This window comes from Crassostrea angulata, chromosome 2 (genome assembly GCF_025612915.1).
Source record: "Crassostrea angulata isolate pt1a10 chromosome 2, ASM2561291v2, whole genome shotgun sequence".
Lineage (NCBI taxonomy): Eukaryota > Metazoa > Mollusca > Bivalvia > Ostreida > Ostreidae > Magallana > Magallana angulata.
In genome coordinates, this window is record NC_069112.1 from 5,313,184 (window position 1) to 5,327,615 (window position 14,432).

Here is a 14,432-nt window from a genome sequence, read left to right on the forward strand (position 1 = left end):
TATGTAACAAAACAACTGATTACAAATACATGAGACAGTGAGTTTTACTTTCGTTTAGTTGATGAGTTGTGTTGTGACGAGGTGTCGTGTATCTAGTGTCTCCATCAGGACGGGGTCTGTGTTCATCTACAACAAGGCATTAATTAGCTGTAAATTAATACATACAGTATATGTAATGATAGAGCTATATCTACAAATTAAAATATACTTATCTAATTAATTAAGTTAAGTCAATTAACATGTAACAAAATAACTTATTACAAATACATGTGTAACTCTATATATTTTATAATTAAATACAGCAACCTGCTATTTCTATTCACTAAATACAATGACATGTAACTGTACATTTAATTAATAAAATAATGTATCTAATTTCTCTTTATTTTAGATAAACAATGAATCCCAATGACTGGTAGATACAGCTAATCCTGTAACAATGATTTGTTTATATTGACAAACAATCACACAGATAAACATGTATCTTATTGACTGATAATTAACTGATAATGTGTCTTAGTTATCTATATCTAATTAATGTGAATGATAATGACTCAGACTTACCTGTCAGAGCGTCTTGTCTAGTGATATACCTGTAGAAACACACCTTGTTGTGTAACCATGATCCGACCCAGAGACGGTGAGTGTTGACATAACTCAGGCTCCGTGGTGTATCCATCTCTTGTGATTTTGTCAGTAGATGTGATAGGAACTGACCGTCCTTATTTATCATCTGTACTGTTCTGGTTATAAAATCACACACCAGGATGTGTGACAGCGCGTCAGTACAGATTCCACGTGGCCATAGTCGTGATCCTGATGGAGGTCCTGTGTAGGAGAAACGATGTCTTCCTCCACGCTCTGTCACCACTACAGCACCAGACTTAGAGCTATAGACATAGTCAGACACCACGACATCCCCATTGTTGTTCTCTGTTATATAGTTAGGTAATCTATACAGTCCCCGTCCTGTGTTGTGGTTCTGTATGGTTTGTGTGAGTTGTCCACTCTGGTTGTACCGGGTTACCTTGCCTGTCTTTGTATCAATGTTATACATCCCGACCAGTAGATCCCCAGTGAACGGGGACCAGTACACACACCATGGTATCCATGTAGAGTCTGTTCTCTCTATAAATGTGGTGGTTGTTTTCATATCCTTTGACAGTTTGTTGATGTTAGAATCCTCATCTATATAAATCAGTTCACTCTCACTGTTCACTGTGTGTAATCCTGTATATAAACCACTACATGAATCCTCCACACGATGTAGAGGAACACCTGTTGTGTCTGTCAACATGAGATTGTTTCTATAATCACTGACCCAGACCCGGTCTGATGTCACACAGGAAATGTGATAACAACGACCAACACCTGTCAGTGTAAGAGATTGATGGAGCTCAGCACCAGACGTCAGTTTCAGCAGACACTGGTTTCCTACGCGACGGTTTCCTCTCTCTGTGATTTGGATTGCACTCAGTGACTCCATCACATCCTCCTTGTTGAGTGACTCAGTCATGGAGAGCTGGCTGGTGTGGAGTGTAAGATGTATCTGGGGGAGGGCTGTCTTTGTGAATGAGAGGAATTGTAGCGCACTGAATATGAATGCTGGCTGTACATATCTGTGTTCATATCTCCTTAGTCTGACAATATGTCTGATCATTTCTATCTTCTGTTTTTTACATCTGTGTTTGAAATTTAAGTCACATAACACATTGTTCAATAGATCATATAGCACATAGTCAATGAGATCCTTCAGTCTCTGGGCCTTTGTTAACATCTCTGATTGAAGGGGGGAGAATTCTGTGTGACAGGTTTTGACATCAGTTTTGATTCCTGTCAGGAGAACAGGTCTGTAAAAGAGAGCCTCACTTCGGATGGTGTGAATGATGCCTCTGTATTGTTGTTGCTTTGATTTATAAGCTTTTTGCAGATCCTGAATTTTGTGGGGTTTTTTTCCAAAGAGAAAACTTCTGATAGGGAATTTGTGTGATTTATGTCCAAACCAAAAATCACACACAGGAACTTGACAAGGTACACAGTACTTTGTATAAAAATGGCTAGGATGTCTCACACAGATCTCTTGTGTTGGGATGTAGTTGATTTGATCACGGTGTGACACAACATCATGGTCTATTGTTTTGAGATCTTGTACATGGTTCTCTTTACACTGGGGACAGAGATCACAAGGACATGATACACAATAGTACTCTGTGTCCCCCGGACACTTAGAACACAGATGTACTTGGTACAGGGTGCTTGCTGTGTCCATGATGTGGGCGGTCTGGGTCACAACATAAAATAAAGAGTTTTAGAATTAGTATTGCTTTATAGATTCAATGTCAAACTTTATAAGAAATATTTTAGTTTAAAGCAGATGTTTTTTTTAAGAAATACCATATTTTCCCTACTTAGAAAATTGACGGTCCATCATTCTGGTTCTGATTATAGAGACACTCAACCAGTAGAAAAATACAACACAAGATTGCTGAGAGAGAAAAAGGTGCTCTCTCTCTCTCTCTCTCTCTCTCTCTCTCTCTCTCTCTCTCTTGCCATCGTTTTATCTCTATATATCTTTCTCTGTTTCTCTCTCTTGGATGTGTACATAATTGAGAAAGTGTACTATATGATTATCTAGCAAAGAAAGTCAGAGAGAAAAAAATAAAATAAGATGTAGAGTACACCTCTCAATTTAGTTGAATTCAATTACCGAGTATTTACTGTCTCAATTTACCTAACATGTATTCCTGCTCTTTTTATTTCTTTCTTTTAGTCTCTGTTTCACCCCTGCGAATGTGTTCGGAATGTTTTCTTTATCGTTGCTAAGAATATAATAAATCCAGAGGTGCTCGAATGAAAGTTCACGAGACTTCACCGAGAATTGTTCAGTTCCTGTGAAATTTCGAGCGGAAGTATATGTGTTCGGATAAAATTCTCAAAATACGTAAGTACTGGTCCTTTTTCATATCACATCCTGCTTCGATTTATGTTAAAACATGAAAATCGTCTAAGATGTATGTTTTATTTCACTACCTAGCGGTTGTTTAAATTAAACGATAATATTCAGAAAGAGTTATCGTTCGTGTTCAACTAGGTGTAGAGTGGTTAAAAATATATACAATGGGTTGCTTAATAAAATCATAGCCATGTTTGATGCTTGTTGTGTGCAATACCATGTTTTTAAAAAAAAATGTGTGTCTGTTTTGCATAAAAACTTAGTATATCGAGCCATTTTCAAGGAACATTCTGCATAAAATAGTACAGTCTGTTTCACTATTGATGCTATTACTAGGTCAGGCGCGGATCGAAAATAAACCCTAAGGCTGATCTCTTATAATCATGTTTATTGTTGCAACAGCGTAAAAAACTATTTTTTTTTTTGTATTGTCACATTTTTTTCTAGAACACATTTTATCCACCAATTAATGAAGATAAAGTTTAAAATCAACAAACCTCTAGGTTTTGTATTGACTACAAGTATTAAGATTCTATGAAATAGACTGTAAACACGAGGCACGGTTTTGACTGCGAAACTGAAAGGGTCAAATAAAACCACCTGGTCTAAAATTTAAATGACAATAACATACGCAGGGGTGTGTTTTTCATAATTTTAATACTAAACATGCACTCTTGCTCTCTCTCTCAAACATATGCATCTTTCTATTTCTCTTAGCCATGTAATCTCTTTCTTTCTTTCTCTCTCTCTCACATTATTACTCCTTCATTCACTATCTATAATTTTACAGCTAAACAAGTACTTCTTATCTCTCATTTTTTCTCCAAGCCTCTGTCCCACATAATTTCAGAACTGATAAACATGTAAACACTTTTTATCTGTTATGTAAACATGTACATCTAACTTATTCTCTCAGACATGTAATCTCTCTCTCTTTCTCTCTCATTATTACTCCTTCATTCACTGTCACAATCAATAGATTTATTCATGCTTACTATTTTCCTGTAGGGTACCACTGATTTTTATTCTATGTTCATATCCTTTTTGGTGCCTCAGATTTTGTCACTTCAGGTATTGGTCAATATTGGACTAGACTCGGACGGTTCTATTTGTTTACTTTGATACTATAAATAACCATGTTTATGGTCAGTGAGCCGGGGTCCATTAGCACGCACTGCAATAGTAACACGATGTATAGCTAAGCGTATTTTTTACGGTAACCATCTCCATTAGGGGTAAGTTTTTTTTTCATACTTTAGTCTTGTTTGTAATATTTAAGACTTTAGGTAACTGTTCTTATACGTGTTCGATAGTATTTTCGTGTTACCGTTTTACATAGTACTTGTTTATTTACCGTAGAGTTATAGTGCGTTTGTGTGACAAGCGTGGTTTGCTAGTTTATTTGTGAGTTTATTTTTTTGTAGTCTTATACGGCGTTATTGGTCATACATTGACTGTTTTGTGATGTTAAGGGGTCTTATAAACTTAACTATATTGCATGTTAAGAGGTCTTATACGCTTCACTGTGACTGTGTTTGATACGTTAAGGGGTCTGATACACTTAACGGTTTTTCACAGCGAGTATTGTTCGGTGTGATTGTATGGCGTGCAGTTGCGGTAATTAGGTAAATAAGTATATTGTGAAAGTGAAACGTTTAATTGAAAATATATTTATTTATGTATACTGTTGAATGAAAATAAAGAGTTTTAGAATTATTATTGTTTTAGAGATTCAATGTCAAATTTTATAAGAAATATTTTAGATTTAAGCAGATTTTTTTTAAAGAAATACTATATTTTCCCTACTTAGATAATTGATGGTCTATCATTCTGGTTCTGATTATAGAGACACTCAACCGGTAGAAAAATACAACATAAGATTACTGAGAAAGAGAGAGAGAGAGAGATAGAATAGAAAGAGCAAAGGAGAGAGAGGGAGAGACAGAGTGTGTGTACCTAATGAAGAAAGTGTACTATATGACTACCTGGCAGAGGAAGGCATCTTCTCAATCTCAGACTTAACATGTACTCTTGCTCTTTCTATTTCTTTCTTTCTCTCAATCTATTTTTTTTGTTAATATTTTTGGTGTGTGTGTGAATGTGTATATTTGTAAATTTATTGATTGTATATATAGATAAAGATTGTAAATACTTATTGTTGTTCTCATTGCTTGACTGGTTAGACACACGACGGCTGTCGTGACATTCACTATCTCATAGTTTTACTGTTAAGTTTGAACTTCTTATCTCTCATTCTTTCTCAAAGCCCCTGTCTCAAATCCCCTGTCTCTTATAATTTCCTGATAAATATGTTTTTGCTTTCCATCTGTTCTCTCTATCCCTCAATATTTACATTCTACTGTGTTTTTTCATTAAAATTTATGATCTTTAAATGCCTCTAAATGCAACATCTAATCACTGCGTATGGATTTACATGATATTTACATAAGTAGTTCTCAAACAAAGATTTCTATGTTATCGGTTAAAAAAAATATATTTCATGAATGTTGTCAAAACACTATGTTTTACAATTATTCAACAAAAAAGATGACTTTATAATTAAAAGCAAAATTTCAAGAGTTATTTTTCATGGATTATATTTTCATGCTCGTCGATCTCAACTCAACAGTCTATGTGATAATCAGTTTAAACCAGTTTTATATAACAGCTGTTCTCGCTGTTACTAATTTACTCCCTCCGTGATCTGCAATTTATATTGATGTATTTACATTCACTTTCTTTTTCCCTATCAAGTTGCATTGATTGATTTGAGTAATATTTATGCATAACACAGAAGACTAAATCACCAAATCTGATGCGTATGAATACATTCAGTATTTCTCAAAGAACATGACTGACTCTCCTCGCCACTTCAAACCGGATTACAACATGATATTATACTTACGCTGATTAAAATTTCATTGTAGTGAATATTTTCTAACAGTTAAATTACTTCAGTTGATTATTGTTTTAGTATACCAAAAGTAAATTCATTAGATTACAGAATAAAAAGTAAAATTGTGTTACAATGATTTAAAACGCTGTGGACTATTTTTGTCAGCATAAATCGAGTGTTCCAATGGCTGTTCCGTTAATTGTGCATTACTCGTTGAATAAGGCAGAGATTTTTAAAAATGAATATATTTGGACAAAGGGAAAAAATGTTAAAAAACGTAAATATAAGCATTGAATCATTAGTTAAAAAACTAATGATTCAATGCTTAATTATTTAAGTAAACAATTGATTTAATCAGTAAGGGAATGTAAATATAAGCATTGAATGATTTATTTTTGACGTCATCTTGTCAATAACTGCCGTCAGATGAGCAGACAAATTATCATAACGCGCTAACGCACGTTATTCAATTTGTCTGCTAACGGCAGACGTCAAAAATAAATCATTCAATGCTATACACTTTCTAAACTTTGCTAAACCCCCCCTCTCTCTCTCTCCTTACTCTTATATATGTAAAGATGTGCATCTTACTTATTCCCTCAGACATATATTCCCTCTTTCTCTCTCTATCTCTCTCTCTCTCTTTCTCTCTCTCTCTCTCTCTCTCTCTCTCTCTCTCCTTACTGTTGTACATGTAAACATGTGCATCTTACTTATTCTCTCAGACATGTAATCTTTCTCTCTCTCTCTTCTTATATGTAATATTGCTTTCTATCATCCCTCTCTTCTATCTTTTTTCTCTCTTTCTCTCATTCTCTCTCCTCTTTCTCTCATTCTTTCTCTCATTCTTTCTCCCTCTCTCTCAAACAGACTTTCTCTAAACATGTACATACAATATTATTACTCTTTAGATCTTACCCCCCCCCCCAACACACACACACACACACACACACACACACATCCAATAACTTAGTTATAGAAATGAGGGCTGACACAGGATTTGCCTTCTGTCTGATTCTATTGAACCACTGTTTTTTTTTAATGTGACACATACCTTCAGTATGTTCTTATTTACAATTCACCTATGAAATACAGAATGTAACTTTTTAAAATGGGATTCGCCATCAGTATGCGTCAGCATCGAGATCACGTGAGATTGCAAAGCTATTCCCAGAATTCAATGCGAAGTTTGACCCAGATTTGATTAGTCGTAGAATGTTATGCTCTGTAATTTAACTTTGTTTTGTGACCGTATTTTAGTACATTTAGCGTTTCTCGTTGGATAGTGAATTGGTGCAGAACTTTTGCGGTAAATTTGAAAGGAGTTTTTAGATGTAAACTTTTATCGTACGATTTTACGATATGGACATGATGGATGAGGAGCGTCCCTCAGGCTCCGACGCCATTTTGGGGGATTTTCTAACCCAAGTTATTGAACAGTCGGAAACGCATCATGCTCAAGATGCGCATTCAAGTGCAACGCATTCTCGTAAGCGAGATGCGCTTGAACATAATTCGTCACCAATTGCCCATAAGTGGGTGGACGATCATTCTTCGAGACCAAGATCTAAAGAAGAAGATTACGTAACTACACAAGATGATGTGTGCAGGGAACAAGATAGTGTGCACAACACCGAATTTGTTACCGAATCCATGTTCAAAAGATTCATGGTAGATCAAAATTCGGCTATGGTGGCCATGAAGAAATCCTTGGACGCAATAAATAACTTGATTTATGTGCAAGCAGAATCGGCTGATGATAGTGATTCTGAATCGGTTGGAAAACATAGTACAACTAAAAGAAAGGCCGACAACGTTTCTAATAACTCAGAAAAAAAGGCCAAGATAAACTGCGAGTCGACCGCGCATGGAAAATTAAAAGGAGGCGGGGCCTTCAGACTTGGGCAGACATGACGTAGAAGTAAACAAAAATGGCGGCTCGGATAAACATGACGAAGACTTCTTCGCTGTTTCCAACTACATTGTTGAGGACAAAACTTCCGATGCCGTGACAACGTTTTTGATAAACATTTACGGCCAGATCACTGCAAGTTGGAATTTCCTCGAGTGAATGATTTCATATGGAACTATTTTATGAACGAAACTACGAGATCGACGGACGTAAAGGTTCATAAGATCCAGATTGAGAAAACCCTATTGAAAGGACTTGGTCCCGTAATCAAGGTGGTTGATAGTTTGCTGAAACCTTACAATGAATTTGACAAAAACAAAGCAGCCAAAGATCTGCTCAATGGTGTGGCCTTGTTGGCCTCTAGTAACACTGAACTTTCTTTGCACAGAAAAGTATGTATAAAAAATAACATGAAACCAGAATACAAAAAACTGTGCACTTGTCAGACTGAAATAACGGCATACTTGTTTGGTGATGACGTGGTGGAAAAAATGAAAAACATCACGGAACACAACAAAATGGCTAACAAGGTAGCTTATGATGACAAAACTTCCAAAACTAGAATGAAGTTCAATCCTCGTCTGAAGTTCAGAGAAAGATCCAAACCCAATTTTTTAGGGAGAGGACCCCAGCATTACCAGCTTGGGCATTACAACCGGAACTACCACCACAGCAATCACGAAACAAAGAAGAACTACACCAAGAAACCTGTGTCCCACCAAAAGTAGAGAAGGTAGGTGACATTCAACATGCCGGACGGATTAGTCAAATTTTATCAGTGTGGAAAACTATCACACATGACAGATACATCCTTAATGCTGTTAAAGGATATTCATTAGAATTTACTTCAGTACCTGTTCAATATTCAGTGAGAGAAACTAAACTCAACTCTGCAGAGGCTGTGGCTCTAGACAGAGAGTTTTTAAAGTTAATGGCGAAAGGGGTAGTGGAGAAAGCTTCACACTCTGATGATGAATATACTTCAACTGTGTTTTTACGTCCTAAAAAGGATGGCAACTTGAATTTAAAACAACTGAATGAAAACATTGAGTACGCTCATTTTAAAATGGAAACACTGTGTACAGCTTTAAAATTGATTCAACCGGGATGTTATATGGGTTTTGTGGATCTAAGTGATGCATATTATACTGTGAATGTAGCTTATCCTGACAGAAAATATTTAAGATTCATTTGGAACGGAACTCTTTATCAGTACACATGTTTACCAAATGGTCTGTCAAGTGCACCCAGACTTTTCACTAAGCTCCTAAAACCAGTATATGCTTCACTTAGATCTAAAGGACGTGTGTCTGTTGCATACATTGATGATTCCTAATTACAAGGAGAAACTTATGAACAGTGTTTAAAAAACACACAAGACACAATAGATCTATTTGAACAATTGGGATTTAAGATCAATAAAGAAAAATCAGTGGTGGTACCTACACATGAAATTGTATTTTTAGGATTTGTTTTGAATTCTAAATCAATGACAATCAGTCTTACTCCGGAAAAGATAAAGAAATTCAATAATCTATATCACAATTTTTGTTCAAATAAATCACATTCAACTAGACAAGTGGCAGAACTAGTGGGAGTCCTTATTTCATCTTCAGTAGCAATACTTTTAGGATTGTTACATACCAAACTACTTGAAAAAGAAAAAGCCATAGCACTTAAATGTAACAAGGGAAACTTTGATTAAAAAATGATACTGTCAGCAGAGGCACTTCAAGACTTAAAATGGTGGTCAATACAAATAAATAGTGGCATCAAGGCTCCAATTCGACAGAAAAGTATCCAAGCGATACTAACCACTGATGCATCAGGAATAGGTTGGGGGCAGAATACAATGGTGTCTCTACAGGGGGACATTGGTCCATTGAAGAAAAACAGTCCTTGTCCAACATTAACTATTTGGAATTACATGCAGTTTTTCTTTGACTACAAAGTTTTCATGCTGAGTTGTGTAATAAACATGTAAAAATGTATTGTGGCAATTCCACAACAGTGGCATATATTAACAACATGGGTGGTACAAAATCAACAGCATGTAATTATAAAGCTAGAGATATATGGACTTTTGTGCAAAGAAATAATATGTGGTTAACAGCTGTACATCTACCAGGTGTTGATAATGTAGTGGCAGACAGGGAGAGTAGAATGATTCGAGATGAAACAGAATGGATGTTGAATGAAAAACTTTTTAAAACTATAACTAGTGTATATTTTAAACCACATATTGATTTATTTGCATATCGACTTAACAAACAGTTCGAATGTTTTTTAAGTTGGAAAAATGAACCTGGAGCATCTTTTGTTGATGCATTCACTATTTCTTGGATTAATTTGTCTTTTTATGCTTTTCCTCCGTTTAGCATTATCGACCGAGTATGTCAAAAAATCATGATGGACAAAGCAGAAGGCCTCTTGGTTACACCTCTATGGGACACACAGAACTGGTACCCAATCATCTTGAGAATGTGTGTGAAACCTCCACTTGTTCTGAAGCCATTCAAAACAATGCTGCAGTTGAACAACAGTCCTTCACAAGTGCACCCTCTGGCCCGAAAACTTCATTTGATGGTGTGCCATGTTTCAGGGAAAATTTCAAGAAACTTGATTTATCGGAAAGATCAATTTCAGTTCTTATGAAATCATGGAGAGGCTCCACTTGTAAACAATACAATGTGTACATTAAGAAGTGGTTTCAATATTCAAGTCAAGTTTAGTGTAACAATTGTGTACCTACTATTTCTAATGTGCTAGATTCTTTAGCATCACTTATGACAGAGGGTTGTGGTTATAGTGCTATAAACACAGCCAGATCAGCACTGTCAGGTTTCATTATTGTAGATAATCTCCCTGTAGGCCAACATCCTTTAGTGAAAAGATTCTTGAGAGGTGTATTCAATATTAAACCTTGTTTGCCTAGATATGGTACTACTTGGGATGTAAATATAGTGTTAGAATACCTTAGTTTGTTAGAAAATGAGAGTTTGTCTTTACCAGATATGACCCTTAAGTTGACTATGTTATTAGCTTTAGTTTCAGGACAACGTTGTCAGTCCTTAGCTTGTTTAGATATAAGAGATATGTATATAGAGGATGATTGTATAGTATTTAGGTTTAATGTGTTACTCAAGCAAACAAGACCATCTTTTCAAGTTGCGCCTTTAGTGTTAAGAAAGTTTTCAGATAGTCCACCTCTGTGTGTATATTCACTGTTGAAACTTTACTTAAAAACAAACAGCAGATATTAGAGGAGATACAACTAAGTTATTGTTGATGATTAGAAAACCACATAATGCTGTAACTAGTGAAACAGTAGCATGCTGGATCAAAAAAGTGATGACAGATGCTGGCATAGACACGAACATTTTTAGTGCACATAGCCCACGCTCCGCTGCCACTAGTGCTGCAAAGTCTATGGTCGCTCACCGGTATCATGGATGCTGCAGGATGGTCTAACTCAGGAACATTTCATAAGTTTTACCACAGAACTGTAAATAGTGATAATTTTGGACTGTCAGTTTTATCCAAATATTCCATAAGTGACAATTCAACCCAATAGTTTGAACATGTTTGTTTGAATAAATTTGGTAAACTAAAATATTTGTTAATGCTTTCAGTAGAAATTAGGACATTATTGCTAAGTCCATTTCTCATATTTAGTGCTGTGGCCACACTTTAAATCTCTCACGTGATCTCGATGCTGACGCATACTGATGGAGAATTTAAAAATTAAACGATACTTACAAAGTAGAAGTTTGATTGTAATTCTCCGAAGTATGCGTCTACTTTGTAAGTATCGTTTAATTTTTAAATTATAAAACATAGGTAAAATGCAGTTGTGTCTTTACCCCATGTAGAGAACAGAGTGTAATTGCTATCAAAATACAATTCACACCTAATCCTCAAATGTGTGCAAAATGGGAACCCACCAATGTATACATGTTAAATACTGCCTTATGTCCCATGCTTTGCTATTCCCTTAACCCTGGTTGATTTTTGACTGTCCCCCGGGCAGATAATTGGACAATATCCCAGCCCACACATTACCACAAGGATATGTTTCTCCTCGTCTAACACATCAATCATCAAATGGGAATGTGGGCAATAGTTATATTGTCAGTTCCTTGGCAAGAAATTGATGTTGACCTCGGCCTATGCTATCGGGCAACAGTTCTTACCCCAGGACTAACACAATGACTACTGCCCTCATACCCATTTAAGAGATGTATACTAAAATGTCTATGAATGACACACGACGACAAATGTGAGATAGCAGTAGGTCTCCTGAGTGACTCAGGTGACCTAAAAATAAAAAGTATAGCTACATGAACATGGTGATTTTACATGAATACTATACAACATATATTCTCTCTTAGATCTATCAGTCAACAGTTAGACACAGGGAACCTGTAAAGAGACCATCAACTGTTACACACTAGTATTTGATGATATCCCACGCAAGCACTGGATTTAACATCATATACATGTATACACATTTATATGATGCAATGCTTAATATTTTAAAAAATATTTTTGGGTTCATTTTTGCATTTATTGTGTCCAATTTTTTCTTAATTACTTGTCATGTTTCTTAACCTTTTTCTTTAAAATTGAAATAAAAACCCAACTGCATGGCTTGATTTTTACAAGAGCAGGATGAAAAATATAAACTAAAATGGTTGATATATGTGTAAATTTATTATTTCGCAGTTTATAAAGCGTAAACTGCCCCAAACCATTTTATATCGTATAAAACAAATAAATATTGAATTCATTGCTTATACTTTAAATTTTTACTCTTCGTTGTACGTAAAAACAGTCATTTGGCCCTTAAAATGACATAAAATTGTACAAAATTCAAACGTAACGTCAGGTGTATTGATAAATTTTTGACGTTAATCTTATCATGACGTAGGCAACATTCTTTATATGATATTAAACAATTGTGGTAGAGCGATATTTCATGAATTAAATATGTTTATTATATTATATGTATTATTGCATAATTTTGGTGATTACGTTCAAATCTTTTTCTAACATGAAAATATTTGAGTATTGGTACAGTGTATTATTTTTATATTATTATTATTTAGTCAATGCAATATTTTAACAAAAATATTTAATACAGTAATCTAACCTTAATGTAAGAGTTTTATCATTTGTTATTTTTAACTCTGGCAATGCAAAATCTATATTTAGAAGGAATACCCTTTTTCCTGTATTCCTGTTTTTCTATTGGATAAAACTGGTCAACTGTTACTTTTTTGGTCATGTGACAATTTTAGTGGGAAATTTCTTTGTTAAACCGGTTCCTATTTGGAAGTCTACTTGTGTTTACTTGAAATTTACATTATTTATCAGATTATCAACTACAGTATTATTTGTACATCCTGAATATTGTTCCTAATCAACCTTTACACCTCATGTGAGGTAAGCATTGTTTAAACATGGTTTAAGCTTAGTTCACGTATAGTTATATATAAATATATATCATAGTATTAGTAGTATTATGAAACTGATTAATATTTCTACAATTTAATTATAAACTCATCTGAAATAAGTATGACATGATAACGTACAGTTCTATTTATACAGATGTGATTATTATTGTTTATTTATGTAATAAGCAGATAATTTAAATATAGACACAAATATTTTTGAGTCTAGTTTGTAAAGAGGAATATTTTCATATTTTGTCAAAACTACATGCTTGTAAGAGTTATCTGTCCTAACTCGCATTTATTTCATTGCAGGGTTTATTTATACCTATTTTGTAATTGATTACATCAAATAAAGAAGTAAACTGAATTCATCTCAACTTTATATCCACAACGGACTTAAGACCGACCCAAATACCCCGGGTTACAATGGCGCCCAACGTGGGGCTCGATCCTCGACAGACTGTGAGTGAATTTTCCGGAACTAACCAGCCGTCGAAGGGTTTGGACTTTAGATTTACAGACACTTTGTTTATTTCCGGTAGTGACAGCACATGCTCAACGAACATTATTATTCATTTACTTTGGTCTGTTGGTATTTAGAATAGTAGTATATCATTCTGAGTATAGATAGTGAATTTTAGTGATATTATGTGAAAGGAAATAATGATTTTAAGTGATTTCTCTGGGAATTCTGGAATTCTGAGAGGAAATTCTAGTGCATGTGTTTTGTGAATTATATCAATATAAGTGAAGCAAATTGTGAAATCAGTGTGAATGAAATAAGTGAATTCCAAGTGCAAATTTATCGTGATTCTGAATTTAATTATCATTCATCATGAGCGACGAGGAAGATAAAGTCATCAAAACTCAGCCGACTAGTCCTTTTGAGTCCAAAGCAGTTGACAAAGCGGTCTATGAGAGGATGCTGCACACATTTCAATCAATGGGACTAAATCCAAAGGGAAATAACCCAGCAGAACTTGGACAATGGATGAAAGACTATATAGCCCAAACAAAAGGTGCTAGGGGTAAGACAAGATGTAAAACCAAAGATACCCCCACTCAGTTAACCATCCGAGGGATCCAGCATATCAAGGACACGATCTGTGACAACTTTGTATCCGTATCCCCCGAAAATAAGAACATTCTCCGGTGGAGATAACAAAGGGGATACAACCCATGACATCTGGAGATATGAAGTGAAGATGGTGTTAA

The 14,432-nt window shown here is 35.1% G+C and overlaps 1 long non-coding RNA gene and 2 pseudogenes across 1 annotated transcript; 1 reads left to right on the plus strand and 2 right to left on the minus strand.

Annotated features, from left to right (window-relative positions):
- LOC128170701 (uncharacterized) overlaps nt 1-14,432 on the minus strand; it is a 723,116-nt pseudogene that overhangs the window by 188,010 nt on the left and 520,674 nt on the right.
- Nucleotides 568-2,275, minus strand: LOC128170714 (uncharacterized; annotated as a pseudogene).
- LOC128170754 (uncharacterized) lies at nt 13,048-13,584 on the plus strand. The gene is made up of 2 exons (XR_008241890.1): nt 13,048-13,206; nt 13,530-13,584. It is a non-coding gene; the product is annotated as an uncharacterized LOC128170754 (long non-coding RNA).